Here is an 18,568-nt window from a genome sequence, read left to right on the forward strand (position 1 = left end):
ATGCCTGTGCAAACCCTAATTTTTGCCCATGGATCCAATGTTTAATTATAATATTTTCCCACAGTGTCCAGCCTCCTTCAGCGTATAGGATGAGTTCTGCTTTGGACACAGAGGGGGCATGCTAAAGTAAACTCACAATCACAGAAGTTGGGACATTTGTGGTGCTTCCCTTTGATGATAAACTTGGAGATAAGGTGGCTTTACAAATGAAAGGTATCAAGGACTGCCTTCCTGCATACCCACACAGGAGCTGGAGGCTTCATAGTGCAGAAAAAGCCCCTCTTCTTGCCCTAAATCCCCTCCTGCAAGGTCATTAGAAGAGCATGGCAAAGCAGGAAAGAAAAAACACCTATGTGCCAAGTCCCATGGATGGGAACCTCTGAGGCTGTGAAAGAGTGAAAGGAGTCCACAGGGAAGATATGAAATGCTTTAGATTTTGCAGAGAAGCTTCTCTTGCTCAGGCCCAGAGGTCTTCACCCTCAAACTGAGCAGTGGAGAGAGAGGCTGACAGTAAAAAGTGCCCACATGGTTAGCATAGGAGAGAAGACCACAGTCAAAACACCTGGCTCAGAGATGAGCTATAATTCCAACAGCAGGTTTGACAGGGCAATTGAGGTGTCTCCCAAATTGCCTTGAAAAGCTGGGTTTGTAGTACTGGCAATCCTGTGCCACCCTGGAAAATGAGATTTTCACCCTTCTCTGGGCACAGCTTTCCTACATCACAGAGTTCCGCAAGACCATCCCCCTAAACCAGCATCTTAAATGTACCCATGTTTCATTTTCCAACTGTCCATTTTGGACATTTGGTACATGGATAACACATAAGAATTCCCACCTCCCTCTGAAGGTCAATCGGAGATGTGCTTTAAATGCAAATACAAGAAGAGAATAAAATGCTAAGTACCCTGGTCCCCCATATCCCAGACACAGAATCCAAAATGAGTGGGAACATTAGGAAGCAACAGCTTTAACATGTGCATCTCAGAGGCTTACATACAAGATGGGGCTAACACCACCTCACTGGAGTGCTAGATGCTGGCAGAAATCCACCTGTGTTCACAAAGAGCTTAGAAACTATAATCAAGAGCATTTGCAGTTGCTGAGGAAAGGCTGCATTAGTGTGGGGTTCAGAGGATGCGTATAGATGGACTAGATGATCTTCAAGGTCTTTTCCAACCTAGATGATTTTACAAAGTAACATGAAGGAGAATAAAAGGAAATTAAAAAGCACCATCCATCTTTACTGAGGTGAGAAGTCCAAAGTGAGAAAATACAGTGTGACTACCTACTTGAAGACTGTCTTAATGCAAACACACACAGAGCAGAGGAAAAAGATGGGAGGACAAATCAGGGGTTTGGACAGCTGAATTTAAATCAGGCACATCTGAAAATTTAGCTTTTGGTGCACAGACATACAAACACACACACTCCTGTGTTGAAAATTGATCCAGACAACTCCTACTGCCACCAGATAAAAACATATATTTATATGCTACCAAATTTGCAGCTCAGGCTACTCTAACCCTAGCTTCTCTCCCCTGTGGACATAACTCATACAGAGTATACTTAAATAGCCCTAGGCAGTGAATTAAAAACACTGTTTTATTTACAATTCTGTAGCAAATGATTCACTGTAGATATACATCAACCTTTTCATTAAATATTCATCATTCAGTGGTTTTCTCCTGCTGCCATAAGGCAATGCAGTGGCAGTACCAGTGCTTAGATAACAATGACAACTGCCTTAGAATTACTGAGAGTACCCTTCTCTGCAATAAGGCAATAAGCTTATTTGCCAGTAATATAAATTTTGAAAAATCACTTGGTTTTCATTTTAAGCAACACTTCGATCTAAAGTTCACCTTCAGGTACTGAAGCCTCTTTGATGCTACAGTCATCAAGTTCACTCCTCAGATCGGTCAAGTTTCAATCTGCAGTACTCCAGAGGGTTTGCAGGCACTGTGTACATGCATCAGAGGTATACAGACTTTTTCAGACAAGCCATCCCCTTTCTTGAGAAGCCACCTTGAGCCAGACACACCCTACCATAAAAAAGTTGCACATTTAGAAGTAAGTATGAACCCACCTTGCATACCGTAATCCCAAATTTTGAAGAGATAAAATATGCTCCTTTTTACGTAAAACAAAAATGTATGTAGCTAAAAACATATACTGCCTCACTCACTACTGAAATACTAGTAAATGCATAATGCTTCATACAGTCTCAATGGAAGATACTGCTTTTGTGCTGGACTTGGAGCTAACCAGGTATCTGGAGAGCCTGGAAACATTTCTGCCAAGTTTTAGCTCTTCTAAAGAGATAGTTTTTCCAAAGCTTCTCCTTTTTTTCTTTTTTTTTTTTTTTTCCTGTGGGGCTTGCTCAATCATACACAAAAGTAGGGAGTTGAATTCCACGGACCAAAACTGAACAAGGTCTTCCTTCAGGTGCTTAAATACAAGCAACTTGAAGCAGTTACATCTGAAATCTCACCACAATCAACAACAGAGCTCTGGTGACCTGGATTTTGCTCTTCATATCTGAAGTGCCACATGAGGGTTATTACACTGAAGACAGTCAGGGAGCAGTTTATGCTAATGAGTTTTCCTTAGCAGTTGGGATAGGTTAGAAGATGGCATGCATTCAGCAGCCACAGCTCAGCTGACTGATGAGAGCTCACTTGGTCAGCCACAATAAACTAGTAACTTTCAACTGTACAGAAATATCTCTAGAACCACTTGCATAAAATGGTTAAAGACAATGCTGTCTCTTAGAACTTATAGCTTTCACTTATAGCTCTGTATTTGCCAGTCTCTGGTACTCTGCCACCACTATCTGCCAGTGAAACCACTATGGCAGTGTCAGATGACCGTTGTGACATTAATTAGTGGAATCCAGGTTAAAAATGGTCAACATATTCCCCCATACAAATACTTCTATAATTATGGGAAAAAAGGGAGGAAGTACTTAGAAAGATTGCCACCTGAGCAAGCCTTGCCTGGGATGTTTGTTCCAAGCCAGCTACACTGCCCTGTGCTGCTGCTTTCAGAAGTCATGACATCCATCCTACAGTCAACTGCAAAATGATTTCTGGCATTCAAACTCTCATAGAAATACTTCTTATTCTGTTCCTGAAACCAACCAATACTGCAGTATCCACAACTGTTTCTAATACAACTGCCTGAAGAGTGTGTGTAGGCACTGGGCAAGGATTACCGGAAAATGACACCTTTCCAGCTGGAACATAATATTTTCTGCAGTTCTGTTTAACTCTCTGGTTCAGCCTCTAAGTACACTGCTGGGACTGTACTTCTTTTTCACTAAGAGTCCTTACTGATGAGAGAAGTCATGAAATCATATTGTGAAAGTTGGACACATCCTTTAGAAAGCCACTCTGAACTGATGCTTACGCCACACAGAGGGTTCTGTCTCCAGAAACCAAGAGGTTTCCCTAACTCTAGCTTGCTGTGCAGTCCCAGCATTGTGGAAGATCATGGAAGACACAACTATTTTGTAAGGAGGAATCAAACAGTTGACTTAGTTAATTATCAAGATTTATCAGTGTGGACAGAGAGCATCAAAGCAATAAGGAGCCTGTCAGCCATAGGTGACTCTGATTCCAGAACTCATGTCTTTGGGCAACTGAACTTTTATTAAAGTTTTCTTCATGTGACAAATTCTATGTACTGCAATAAAATTTATTTTACTTTTACATTGAAATTCACTATAAAAGGTTCTGACAACATGCATACCTCCATATGCTGGAAAATATAACCACCCTCCATGCACTACAGAGCTGTCGGAGCTCCAAACTGCACTGCCATATCCCATCCATGGGAATACCAGACACTCATACAAAATACAGCTCAGAGGATAGAGGAGTATGAGGAGGGTTATGGCCTCCAGCCGGACTGCACCACAAGCTGGTAGCAGGGACAGAACAGAGACTCTACCCATGCTCACACAGGCTACAAATCTTGCAGGATTTGAACAAGCCACCATAGCTGGTAAGGATTATGTCCTATGTTCACCAGGAAAAAGCATCCCCTTAAATCATGACCCCATACATCTTATCTCAGGCAGCTCCTGCTGTCAGAAGGTAAATCGCCAGGCAGGAGCAGTGACCGCCAAAAGCAGCTGGCCCCAATCTCTCACACCTTAATCCCTGCCCTGGCAGCTGCAGCAAACCTGATTTCCCTGGGCACTGGCAGAGGCAGTACAAGCAATGAAGACATGACCATTTTGTTGTGCCCTTGGCAGGCTACTGTGGCCCAAAGCAACAGCCTACATCACCTATGCTCCCAGCTGGCCCTGTTTCGCAGTCAGTTCTCTGTTATGTCTTCAAATGACTCTATTAGCACCTCGAAATAAGTCATTTGGGCCCCACCTAAGGTTCGGAGAGATTTTAACAGTTGCCTTGACTCATGGATCTGCAGACTAATTGCAAGTACCATCCAGGAACATTAAAGCCCACACACAATTGTGACAACTTTGATATTATTGCTTAGAACAGTGCCCACTTGAGTCATGCTTTAATTCAGTCATTAGTATTTTCATGGAAAAAGGCATATTTCCCGCCCAACCCCATTTCACAGAGTGGGAAGCACACAGGAAGGATTTATCCCACATAAAAATAAATTGCTATTTGCATGTTAGAAAATGCTGTGGAAAACAGAAAAGCATCAATTATTCAGAGCAGCAAATAAACAAAAAGGGAATTTTTCCAATTTTTAAAAAGAAATAAGTTATCTGCAAGCAATGGCTCCATTTTTTTCCCCCTCACAAAGAAATTGCTATATCCTCTTCTGTATGGAGTGTACGTATCAAGTCTGACACTGGTTTGATTACTGTGAGAATGAGCAAAACAATGAGCCTTTGCAGCCAAAGAGCCTTGAATTGGAACCAATTCAACCTGTAGAGAGATACTCTATTGTGCCCTTGAAAACTTGCCCAAAAAAATTTAAAAAACAGAAAAGAGAGGCAAAAATAGTCTTTCACACTTTTTTTCAGGAGAAGAGAAGTTTTCCCCTTTAATCAGTGACCTGAAGATGTCAGCTCCACTCTTACACATTAACATGCCATTAGCACGAGTTCAGGGCAATTATCTTGGTGAATGTAACTGTATACAATCTAAGACACGAGAGTGAGAAAGAAGCCCATAAATTTCACCGTTAAATTATTTACATTGCTGTTGCAGCCAGATGTGCCTGCTAGGTGGGATGAGTTTGCTGCCATTCTGCCTAAGCACTCGGGCTGTGAACGTGGGTCAGTGTCTCGGTGCCTCTGTCTTCTCCACCACTTCTTCCCCATAGGAGCTAGGAAGAATAGCCCACCCTGCACCGCAGACACCTACTGATGTGCCAGGGCAGTTACTCCCTCTCCTGCACTGAACAAGGTTCAGCCTTGACTAGGCCAACATCAGGAGGAGCAACAGCCTCTCTGTGCCCATGACAGAATGAGCTCTGTGTGGATTTAGCTCATTTTTTCTTATCCTGGCATGTTTTAATGAAGCTGGGGAAAAAACAGTGAGCGCATATAATGAAAATGGTGTTCTGTGCAGAGAGTTAGTTCAGTATTAGTTTGACGGAGGGATAAAATATCAGTGTGGAAGGTGGGGGTTTCTGCTTCATCATCTATTTTTCTTAAGATGCCAAACAGCTAGCAAAGTGCTCATTAATGGATAGTGACAAGTAGTTTCCTGTGGTCTTAAAACAAACCATCAATTACAGAGAGTGTTCTCAGTTCTAGAGGCTAAAAAACATTCAATACCATTCAGCTGGTTGCATGTTTTTCGGGTGATGAGAAATCCAAGAAGTGAAAAAAAATATAAAAAAGGAAAAAGAGAGAAACTATTGTGCTTTGTCCAGACCAGCATGCTTCAAAATAGCCTTCAGCTGAGGCCTAGATATTCAGTGTCCCTGCAAAACAAATGGCTCTTTGAAGAGCTATAGCCTGATCTTCATTTGACCTGAGCATCCTTGTTCAATAGGTCAGTAAAGGCTCAGGTCCCATAAAGGAAAGCATGGAATGGCAAGAAGGCCAGGCTGTAGCTTTAATGGATACTACCAAGAAGATTTGTTCTCATCACTTTTTCTTTTCCTTTTAACCTTTATGCACTGACAGGTCAAGGAAGAGGAGACTTCAAACTGGTTACAAGAAAATCACTGGTGAAAGGCAGGAACTCTTCCCACCTCTAGAGTGGCGGAGAACACGAGTGGCGGAGAACACCCCACCCTCCTAAACCAGCCCATTTTTCTTTCATTTGAAACAATCCTAGTGAGAAAACAGAAACTGTGTTGGCAAATGTTACAAGACCAGTTCCTCACTGTAATATGCAGAAAGGGGAACGAGTTACACCACTGGAAACATGTGAAATAACAGCAACCTAAAGCTGTATCGCAAAACAAGAGCACTGGGCATTATGGGGCTATTTATACCATCTAAAGTAAACCAAGAAATCTTCCTAGATGTCCTTGCAGGAAACATACAAGGTATCAGGAAAAACACAGCTACTGTATTTAAAATGGTGACACAAAAGTGCTTCTGAGCTGTGGACACAGAGTGAACTATCTGGATGTTCAAGTACATCTATGCCTTTTATGCAACAGACGTGACATTTGTAAAATGTGGCTCTAAAAAGCACAAGGTCATACCCACGTAGGCTCTGGTATTACAAGCTCTAGAGAGCATATCCAATGCAAGAACTGGTTCTAAGTTCCCTTTCATAAGCAGATTGCAGCATGTTACAGAGCCGGTCTGAGAGGCCTCTGCGTCAGGCATTAACTAGTGTTGTACAGTTAGAAACAAACTTTGACAGCACAACTGTTTTTGCGCATCTATCCTGTAGCCAGCGTTAGAACTGCCCATCAGCCATGACCAAGAGCCCTAGAGCTCAATAGGGGACTCAGACTTTTTTCAGTTTCATGGGGTTTGGACCAAGAGGGCCAGTGTAGGACCAGCCTCTAGTCACTACTCATCCCCTCCTTCACCAACCGAGACATGTACCACCTTTACAACGGACGAGCAGCACAACCGTAATCTAAACTAATATGAAAAGGGTTCAACAAAAAAGCTGTAAGCAAGAAAGCTTTTTCTGGACAAGTGTAATGTAGATACCTTCTTTTGAGACATGCTACATCCAACTCCAGCAGGACAACAGCTGCCAGCCCCTTGCACCCACCCAGAGTGTTCAGAGACAAAAGTCCTGCCCGTACTGCAGCCAAGTGCCACACTGCAGTTACTGACTGTTATGCTGGCACAAAACAGTAAGCATGCACCCAGCCACAGCTGATGTTGGTAGGTTGCATACAAGGCAGCTCATCATTCATGAAAGCTTTCTCTGCTCCCACAAAACTACAGCAGGGACTGATTTTGTCTTTGCATGTGTATACTTGTTGAACTTACAGAAAATGTGGAGATGTGAAATACAGCAAAAGGTGGCTTTCTGCAAGTGGAAAGGTCTCTCCAGAAACCCAGCTTCTCATGACGAGAAAGGTTCTTGTTTGCTGGCTGGCACTGTTGTGCTCCCATTGCATGCTCAAATGATCCCCCCATCCCAGCTGTGTGCTCATGCCATGACTGATAAAGTAAGGCCTGTCAAACTTAAACCATTTTGGATTGAGACCATCCTTATTACTCACCCCAGAGGATGTGTGTCAGTTAGATAGACCAGTGGTTTCACAGGAACTGCATGGGTTATCTTGCTATATAGTATAACCACAGTGCCAACCACAAAGAAAATATTTCCGCCCATATAAATATTTAATACAAGCATTATCTTCACATAGAAGAAAGGATAGTGGGGATCCCTTTGAGACTATCCTGAAGCACGCTAACTATAACAGTACCAACTCCAGTAGAGACTGACCGTACCAGATATCTCCCAGAGCCAAGACTTGTATCTATAAGTTTTATAACCTTATTCAGGGTGAGTTTACTGAAGTCAGGAAAGAGATATAAGGACTCCTATTAGTGTGACCTATCCACATCTTGGGTCAGATCCCAGGAAAAAAAACTGCACTCCTTTTTCAGCCATAAATTATGTGCTTAATTATCCAAATGTCAAACTGTGCTTGCAAATAACTAGGAAGGTCAGATCAGAAAGAGTTAGACCTTTAAAAGCTACTTTCAAGGGCCAGTTCTTTCCACAGCAGACATGTAAGTACATTACAGTTAGAACTCACTGTCACTTTTTGTAAGTTGCTTCTACAAGGGCCACAAAGAAGGAATGAACTCTCCTTCCCACTTGAAGCCGTAAAGGAGTCTGTGATGCCAGGGTCTGTGCGATGCACTTGCAGAATGACAGGATTTCAATTTCAAGACCTCCCTGTGTGAACATCTAACCATACAGAGCAGGAGGTAACCAAATCTCTCTCATTACGGAGAATTGTTCAGACTCCTCATGACCATTTACACCCAGGACAATCTCAACACAGAGCAAACACAACAGAGTGTGGGACAGAGGACGGATTAAGGCCCAGGGTATTTTCTTTGAACTATTAGTCACAGTGGGAAACTACTAAGTCAATACTGGACTGCAAAGGGCTTCAGGCAGGGACCATGGGCCAAATTGTCATGGCTGTAAGAAGAGACACATTGAATGAAATTTGTAACGGGAATAAGTATTAGAGTGCAAGGGAGATGCACTCTGCTCTTTGGTTTTTCATAGCATGTGGCTACAAATAGGCCATGTCCAACTCCTCACACTCAAAAGAATCCTATTGACTTCAGTGTGATTTGGATGGAGCCCAAGGTGTTTATAAAAGACATAAACAGACAATACGCAAACACATATGTTTCCTGACATCCTCTCCTATTGGCATGATGGGCCTGTGTTGTGGTGTAACACCAGCCAGCAACTAAGCACCACACAGCCACTTGCTCACTCCTCCCTGGTGAGATGGGAGAAAGAATCAGAAGGGTAAAAGTGAGAAAACTTGTGGGTTGGGATAATGACAGTTTAATAAGTAAAGCAAAAGCCGTGCACACAAGCAAAGCAAAACAATTCATTCATCACTTCCCATCAGCAGGCAGGTGTTCAGCCATCTCCAGGAAAGCAGGGCTCCATCATGCGTAATGGTTATCTGGGAAGACAAATGCCATCACTCCAAATGTCCCCCACTTCCTTCTTCCCCAGCTTGATATGCTGGGCATGATGCCATATGGTATGGAATATCCCTTTGGGCAGCTGGGGTCAGCTGTCCTAGCTGTGTCCCCTCCCAGCTTCTTGCGCACCCCCAGACTACTCCCTGGTGGGGTGGGGTGAGAAGCAGAAAAGGCTTTGACTCTGTGTAAGCACTGCTCAGCAATAACTAAAACATCCCTGAATCTTCAACAGTGTTTCCAGCACAAATCCAAAGCATAGCCCCATACTAGCTACTATGAAGAAAATTACCCCAGCCAAAAGAAGCACAGCCTGGAAACAACTCAGAGGGAAACCACTGGCCAGTTGCACTGGCTTTGGCAGCAGGCAGCCAGCCTTGGTCATCACCCTGGTGTAAGTCTGGGGAATCAGGATTGCTCCATGTATGCTACCCAGGCACCCAGCACGGCCGAACCAAGGAGCAACTGGGTAACCACTGGGGCAGAGATCAGATGCACTGTACAGCAGGGCTGTTAAAAAGCCCCATATCTTCCACATGCAGGTTTCACATTTGTTTTGCCAGACCTAAGCAAACACCATGAAGCCTATCATGTCTTACTTGCTTACTGTGGGAAGGCTACAACTTGAAGCTTCCCAACCCTGGTACCCCTAGAAGATACCAGCTTCCTTGCTTGGATAAAATCAAGCCAACCAGTCCTGCAGCAAACTGCATTGCATCTCCAGAAAACACAGGTGCAATCGCCTGTCTGCCCAATGCTGTTCTTACTCTCTTTTTGCCTTGCAGCACTCTTGGTTCATTCCATCAGACGAGTTTCTTCTGCTCTCTCCCAGAGCAGGTCCCTGCATGATGTTCTCTACATCTCTAATAGTCCACTAATTTTCTGTATAACTTTCTCATTCTCTCCAGGCTGTTCCTTGCTGCCACTGAACTCAAACACCACCCTTTTTGACAGCAAGGGTAGCAGCAGGCCCCAAGCTGCCCCAGCCCAAGCACTAGCTGTGCCATCCCTCTGCATTCCTAAAGAAATAACCATTGAGCTCTGCATGCCATCACGCAGAGGTGCATAGTTTGCCTCTGCAGAGCAGAATTGGTTTTGGCACCCTGAACAGGAACTGTGTCCAGGCCATCTCTCCTCCAGCATCAGCTCTCCTCCCCCCACCTCAACCACAAGGAGCAAATTAGGTCTCAGTGAACCTAAATCAAACATCCCATTTCCCGGGTGCTTTAAGGGGCCATATGAGTGACTGAAGGGATTTTGTTGTGACTGAAAGCAAGAATGAAATCCCTTTACCAAGGAAAAGGCACCACCTTCTACCATTTCACGCGTAAATAGTTGCCGCCTCTGCTTCCACCAAACCTCGAAGCTCATTACAACTTAAATGCTAACCCATGAGAAAAGCCCAGAACACAGAAACATGGCACGGAGACATTACAGCTTTAATCCTTCATAGGATTAGCTAGTTTGAATTTGATGAGATAGAAGGGAAAATAAAGGGTACACATGAAAAGACACTTGGTTACATGACCTCAGCAGTTCCATGAGTGTATTTTCTTGTATTTTTTAATTCCCTCTCTTTTTTTAACATTTCTAGGGATCTCAAGTGAGTCAAAGTGTCCTTTTCTCTCTCATACACATGAGGAGCTGCAAAACATGTCACAGAAGTTACATCTTTGAAGAGTCAGACACGAAAAACAGATTCTGCTCCAGCATTAAACATAAATTACACAGCACAAACCCTGAGCTCTCCCCTAGGGCTGGCACCTTGCTTTTCCTGTCTCCAAACAAAACACATCCAACTGTTGCTTGCACGTGCACTCTGTCATCCATTGTCCAGGAAAAGAAGAAAATTAAGTTGGGGGAGAAAGTATTCATTTAATAAATGAACAGAGAGAAGGAACCTGGTGAGAAATGCTAGCGTCAGATATGGGAAAATGAGAAGCCAAAAGGGAAGTATTGAGCAAAGTGCTTTGAGTGTCCAGGAGCAGCGAAGGAAAGTTGCGCAAGACCAGAAAGCAGGAAAAAACATGTAGTCTCTATGCGTGCATGTATTGGGAGAGGAAACAGATGATTGTAAGACACCCACGCAAACTTTTGTCAAGAAGAGGGAGACTTTAACTCCTTAATTTTTTTTTTTTTTTTTTTTGTAACTTTTCATTTCCCTTCCTCATTATGAGTTTCTGCATCTGTTTGACTGGATCACTCAGTCCAAAACCACAAACCTGAGTTCTTACACCTCACATCTGTGTATGTGACTCTTTTCTCATAGGTGCTGAACGTACAACTTTCCCTAATGATAGGCAGAGGATGCAGATGTTCACTATCTGTAAAGCCATTGCTTTTCCAATTAAACTGAATGTAGGTGCTTACCTCTGAAAATTTAACCTAGGGGCTTTGATTCCAGCCCCCAATAAAATGGATACAGTGAAGAGGCTCTTCAGGACAGCAACAGTGAGGAAAAAAAAAAAAAAAAAAAAAAACCAGCTGGATTTATCACACCCTTCTTCACTTTTTAATTAGGGAAAAAATGGAGGAAAGACACTGGAAGTAAAATCAATTTGCTGCTCTCGATTTGGCTTTCTGTTTAGTGACAATTTGACTCCTAAGACCAAATTATCTCTGGGGAAATAATTTTACTTACCTTCAAGGCAATTTCTCCAGTAGATAAGTTGCTTACCTTTCTTTCTTGAGTCTGTGTGCTTCCCCCCTTTGTTCTCTGAACCTGGAAATATCTTTAATTTCAGGGCATTTCTCCATCAGCCCTTCAAATGAGATCTTCAAAGTGAGGAGCATTTTCTCTATACGACTAAGCTTCTCTCCGTACCTATAACAAGTTTTAAAGCAAATTAGAAATTACTTTAGCTGCAAAACACCAGGGAAAAGAGATTTTGGAATATGCAGCATTCTGATTAGAAGAAAGGGCAAGTGAGACACACTGACTGATTTGAAGTCTATGTGATAGGAAAAAAAATGACTTTTCATCAGACCCATAATTCATTAATACAGTTCCCCACCTCCCATCTGGAAGTCAGTCATATTGCTGGGTATATTGTGCATCAGCACGACTACTTAAGCACTCTTAACCCAAATCACGATAGAAAAATTGTCATTTATTTATGCTATTTTTTTTCTTTACTTTTCCAGGGCTTTAACTGTATTTGGAATTTATGTAAAAATAAATTTTGAGGATCCTGACTATGGGTTTAGTTGAATCTAAGCTGTTTGAAATTTATGTTCTACTTTTCTTTTTCAGCCCTGGTATTTCTTTGTAAGATATCCCACTGGGAAGTAACCAGAAAACCATTTCCCTTTTTTTTTTTGAGGATCTTAAAAGTCACATAAGAAAGATGAAATGACCATCAATAGTTCCCCAGGGGGAAGACTGGAAATAGAGGAGATTCATGAGCAGTTCTTAATGCATCAGTTTCTCCCACACATTCAAAACCCACACGAAAATCAGAACCCACACAGTAAAAGCCCTTACGAGCTTGTGCACCACTTAAAAATTTAAACAGTCTTCTAATGGAAAAAGATAACCTATTAAAGGCAACAGTGCCCATCTACCAACATAATGTTCATGCTGCTCAGACTGCTGGGGCTCTCTATTTTGCTATTAAAGCCCTTTCTACTTTTTTTTTTGTGTAGCACCAACCGAGATGGAAGCCTAACAAGGGTGTTGTTTCCCAGGAGGCATCTCCACTCCCTTGCTGGGGATGCCAGGGAACTGGGAGACACCCGCATGTAACTGCTAGGCAATGAGGATGAAATGCTGACAGTATGGTAAGATTAATAGGAGCTGATCCACTGGCATTGTCTTTCATATCTCTGCAGTCCTTTGCAATTTGTATTTGCTAATCAAATTTTCCACTTCCAATGTGATCAGCTCTCTTCTTCATTTTTTCTCTGACTAGCATCACCTCAAAGATAATCATGGACCAATCACTACCAAAAAACCTCTGGAAAGATGAAATCCACATCTCTACCCTGAGAAATCCTCTGAAGGAATACTCCCATCCACACCAAGGGCGTACACTGCTACTAGAGAGCAGTTGCTATAAGAGCAGCCCTCATCCTGCTGAAACATGACTTGAGAGACTGCAGGAACACTCGTCTCACCTGAACGTTCAGGACAGGATTTCTATGTGAACACATCCACCTTTCATTCCTGAGACAGGCTGAGAACTCACATATGGTGAGTTACTACGGCTCAAGTGGTGAGTAACTCTGTCTCAGTGGAGAAGCCGCACAGGACAGCTTGAGCCCATCCAAAATTCCTCTGCCACTGTTGAAAGGGAGAAGTCGTACACCCCCTATATCACTCTTAGACCTGCTCTCTTGCTTACCTTCCACCAGCTCTGGTGCTTGCTGGGAGCCTCTGGGAACTAATACAACCCAGTAATCCAGCAACAAATTATCTCAGTAAAAGCAATTGAGTTTTCTGCCAGGATAGGGGTGAAATTGATTCAGTAAAAAGTTTTACAAGCTGCTGAGTCAGCACAAGACTGCACAGCTGAGAGCAAGAGCAAGGGTAGGGAGGACAAGGAGGAAGAGGATCTCTCCCTCTCAGCAGATGGAAGTTGTTTGTAAGACTCAGCCATAACATGCAACTTCACTTTTGGGATCACGCGGATGTTGTCTCCTGTCACTACAAAGGCATCCAAGCAGAGTGGTGAGGAAGGAAGGGTAAAAATTCTTTGGAGTACACTCTGAGAGAAAAATGTGTGTAAATAGAGAGTGTCAAAACATCCATTTCTGTGGAAGAAAATTGCAGGATGAGTATTTCAGTAGAGAGGATATTTTAATCCTTTTTTTAATCCTTTTTTTTTTTTTTTTATCTGCTTAACATTAATCACAAACAAACATTTGGCACAAAGGATAGCCTTGTTAATGATTCAGTGCCTTGGTTCTTCCAGTGAGAGGAAGCACGGAAACCCAGCGTTTACAGGATGGATAACAAGCTGTTAAACAATAACTGGGAAAACTCCTAACCCTTCTAGGGAGGAACAGAAAAATAAAAGGGAAAGGGAGAGAGAAAGGGAAGAGAAAGAAATAGATCATTATACACCACAAAAAAAGATCATAAATTTCCTTTTTTTTTTTAGTTCTTTGCAGGTGCCTTTTCAAGTAAAGGACGTGACTTTTAAAAACCCTGTTAACAGCACTGCTTTGCACTTTTAATAAAGACTTCTTAAAGACATTAACTGCCATGTAGCCCACAGCTTTTTCCTATGGGGGAGACACAAAATGGCTGTTCTGGCAGCAATTACTGCTCTCTCAGCCAAACATCTCCCCCTGTAACCAGGCATAGCTGAGTGCTTGCCCAAGAGCACTGCTGACAGGGCTCCACTTGTCAGTGCAACTGGTGAGGCATCAATGACCAACAGCTGCTATCACCACACCAATGAAGTCCTCAAAAGTCACTCCCAACCTGGGAAACAGGCCTGTGAGGGTAGAAATTTCATGGTCCAACAGTATACACCAACCCCTACTCAGGAAAAAATCAGCACAGTAACAGCTCAGAAACATCACTCTGCATACATACTTCATGGGTTTATATCATTACATGATCTCCTCCTCTCATGTACCAAAGATGAGACCTGCAACACAATCACACAAAGTGCCCATGGTGGCCTGCAGGTATTTATTATTTACTGTCATCTCAGGAGGTCCACGCTAAAAGCAGCCTGGGAAAGCAGGCTATGTTTTATCCACCACATGACCCAGTTTCCAGCAGCTCTGTCAAGCACTTCTGTCATGAGCGACAGGGCTGAATAATGTTCAGTGAAGTAGGTGATGAGTTACGTGAAACTAGCTTCCAGAGGAAATTAATTTCCACAGAGAGGCTCTGGCTACTTGAACTTTGTTTTAAAAAGCTGTGGTTTATTGCAGTCTAAGTTAATGAAGAAAGGTAGCTGACAGGCTGCTGCACCGTCTGTGTTCTCTCTCAGCCACCTTTCTTCCAGCAGCAGAAGCGTTATAGGAACATCCACTGAAATGAGCTTCCATTTGCACTCATTTTACAGTTTCTCTCCCTACTGCCACATCTACTGCTCTACTATTGCCATGAGAAATAATCAAACCTACTTTTAATACAATGCTGTGCACATGGCATGTCTGCCAAGACCATTCTTGAGCAGAACTGATTGCAAGAAGTACTGCATGCTTAGTCTTCTGCCTGGGAACCTAGGTAGGGGATAACATCTGTGTAATGCCCACCACTCCTTATGGGCACCTGATCTCCAAAAAAATCTATTTTTCTGCTTTTATTCTGCCAGACTTACCACAGTGGTTCTCCCTCCAGGGTTTCCATCTCTCTACCCTGTGCTTGACCTAGTCTTAGCATGCTGGAAGATTTTGGAGGCCCTCAGCTGAGACCTTAGTCCAGATAGTAGAATAAAGGTAGTATGAAGTCCATCAATATGAAAAATATATTCATTTTACATCCATGCTACAAAATTTACCCTAAAATTTATGATAAACTACTTTATGGAACTTGTGTAGACTAAGTACCGCATTCACATACAGGTAGGTTACTGCTTCTAATAGCACTTACCTTAAACATCTCAGTTACAATGTCTGTTAGCTCTCAACATGTTCAAAAGTATGACTTTCTACATTTCAAAGACGTGGGAAAATGTGGGAAAAGTGCAAAAGAATCTTTTACTGTGGAGCGGCTGCTATTCCACACTGTTAATCTTAGCACAGAAAACCAGGCACACTTATCTCTGCTTGGGATCCTTTGCATGAATATTGCTGGAAAACACACTTTGATGTGATCGGATGCTTCATAGTAGTTCCTCACCAAACGTATCAGGAAACAGCAAATGGGTTGAAGCAAAGACTTCACAAGATGGGATTTCCTTGTGATATTTTCTATTGTTATTTTGAAGAAAAATTATGAAAACCATGAAAAAGTTGAAGGTGCTTTAGTTTACATGTCTTTGAGACACCATGTGTTTGCAAGGAATCAGGTAAAAACATGTGAAAACTGTAAAAAGAATTTTAAAAAGCAATGCTCAAAAATAAGCTGTTTAGGCATACGCCTTACAATGCTCAAAAATAAGCTGTTTAGGCATACGCCTTAGCCTAGACACAGTCACAGGCAAGAATGAAAGGGATCTCCCACCTACCATTTGGCTGCCCCAGGAAACGTAGATACAAGACTAACAACTCCTCAGTCTTTACCTATCTTTACCCTACTCTTTCATACAGTATTTTACATGTTTGGCTTGATGCCATCAAAATGTCCCACGTACTTCACTAGCTGAAAATCTTCTCAATAGCATAATGGTGGGGTTTCCTACAATAAAACCCAAATGTGCAGTGCTTTCCTTAACATTTCTATATCTTCTGATCAGTATTAAACTCAGCCATGTCTGATTCATTGGGAATGCATACCCAGCAGTCTCAGCAGTACTTGTCAGCCATTAGCATTCAAAATTAGTGACTCAGTGCCTCATCAGACTTAGAAATAGAACATTTTTTTAAACAATTATGAATTCTGAGGAGATTTATTTATCTTCAGATTTTTGACGCTGACGAATTTCGGTTCTCAAACTCTTCTTCATAGCCACCAACCTCAGAATCCTACTTTTTAAAAATAGATACATAAAAGTCACATGAAATAACATGGCTCCAGAAGTCCATGCTACATAGTCAAAATAAACACATGAAGCTTGATAGCTTTGTTTATTTGTTAACTTCACAAGCTTTGTAGACAATCTAAAGCAGAGTGTCAGGATCAGACATAGGCAGTCCTTGATTTCTGGAGAGACAAGAGGCAGCAGCTGGGTGAGAGATCCCTGTCCTCAGGGGTAGGGGAAGCAGCAGGTAAGAACGGAACTGCAACTCTTCACATGAGCACTCCACAGAGGTGCAGGGGACGAGCTGCACCTTTTGCAGCTATGGCATGAAGTCAAGAAGCAATACACTTGGTCCCTAAATTTCAATTGCAATGAAATCAGAAGCAACAGCCAGAAGTCTCTAAGTGAGGAACAAAATTTTGGTTGTCATCTTCGAGTCTAGGAAGTGGAAATGTGCACACAGACCCAAGTCTTGATGTCCCACAAAACGCACCAGATGCGCAGGTAGTAACACTCTACCACATAAAAACTAACTTCATATCTTGGGAAACCTCATGGTTCTATTCTTCCAAGAATATATTCATGACAAATAATTTATTCCTGCTCTAAGCTGCTAAAAAGCCAGAGGGTAGGGGACATCAAAACTTGTTTTATATAACAAAAAAAGAGTTTTCCTTTTCCATTCCCCTTCTAACTAGAAACATCTGACCAGTGTTGATCAAACTAGACTATATTTACTTCCAAGAAAAAGATCACGTTAGAATTTCCCTGGCAGCATAAATGGTCTCAGAAAAATGTGCAAGTGACAAAAACAAAGTAAAAACCTGAAAAGACACAGAGAACTAAAATCAAAATGTTTACGTGACTTCAGCCTTCAAAGTTTTTCCTTTCTTTCTGCAGGTACATCTCAATTCTCTCAGCATTTCACTACAATTGCCACTAAGCTGGGATCTGTTCTGTGGGAGAATGGTGTCATGGCAAAGATGATTCCTAAGACTCTGACATCTGATGAGAGAAGAAGTGCTAATCTCCAGATCTAATGGGGACTAGGTTGTAGTCCTGCTGCCTGCCTTCTTTGTCTACAGAACAGTGGTGGCAAGACAACTCCCAAGAGACAACTCAATTCCAGCTGGACACTGTAGCCAGGTGGGGTGCTAAGACAAAAATACTAAAATAGCAGCCCCAAGTAAAGGAGTGAATGAAAACCCTGCTGCTACCCTGGATAGATCAGAGGGTCTTCTCTGTCAGAAGGAGGTAAAAGCTTACTGCGTGCAGGCATGTGCACAGTCATCAGAAGTAAATATATGTCCTAAAAATAAATCCCCTCTCATAATTAAACTCAGCAAAAGTTCTCGTGTGTGTCTGTGTGCTTATCTGCATAATCTTACCTGCATTTCTGTGCTGTACATGAACTCTGGTCTGCGCAACAGGGGCAGGTCACACGGATAAAATCCCTGACATTTTGTAGCTCCTTTTAAAAGTCTGCAACCACACAGGGACGGTGACAGCTGCTGGCCTGCCAACCCTGAAGCAGTGCATTGTTGCAGCTCAGAGCAGCTGTGGCACAGTGGGCAGTGCTGCGTGTGTCCCCCATGCCAGCCCGATGCAAAGGGACCGCAGCGGGGGGCAGTCAGACTTAGAGCCGGTGCCTTTTTAGCTTCTCTGCTGAAAGGTGCCAAGTTCGCAGCCATTGATTAATTTTATGCAGGGTCTCCCCCCCGGGCAGGGGCAGGAGCCACCACCTCATGTCACCAGCTGGTGAGCAGGCACCACAGATTTGTACCAACAGTCAAGAAGTGCAAAGGCAGATTCTGCTCTCCACTCCATGGGTAGAGGAGGGCTCTGATCTGCAAAGCAGCCTCAGCCTGTCCCTCTGATTCAAGCA

At 42.8% G+C, this 18,568-nt stretch overlaps 1 long non-coding RNA gene across 1 annotated transcript in view; it reads right to left on the reverse strand.

Annotated features, from left to right (window-relative positions):
* Positions 1 to 18,568, reverse strand: part of LOC141924748 (uncharacterized) — a 45,758-nt gene that overhangs the window by 25,134 nt on the left and 2,056 nt on the right. The window contains exon 2 of the long non-coding RNA XR_012623653.1: positions 11,778 to 11,924. This is a non-coding gene — a long non-coding RNA (uncharacterized LOC141924748). The remainder of the gene's footprint in view (positions 1 to 11,777; positions 11,925 to 18,568) is intronic.

Source organism: Strix aluco, chromosome 1 (assembly GCF_031877795.1).
Source record: "Strix aluco isolate bStrAlu1 chromosome 1, bStrAlu1.hap1, whole genome shotgun sequence".
NCBI lineage: Eukaryota > Metazoa > Chordata > Aves > Strigiformes > Strigidae > Strix > Strix aluco.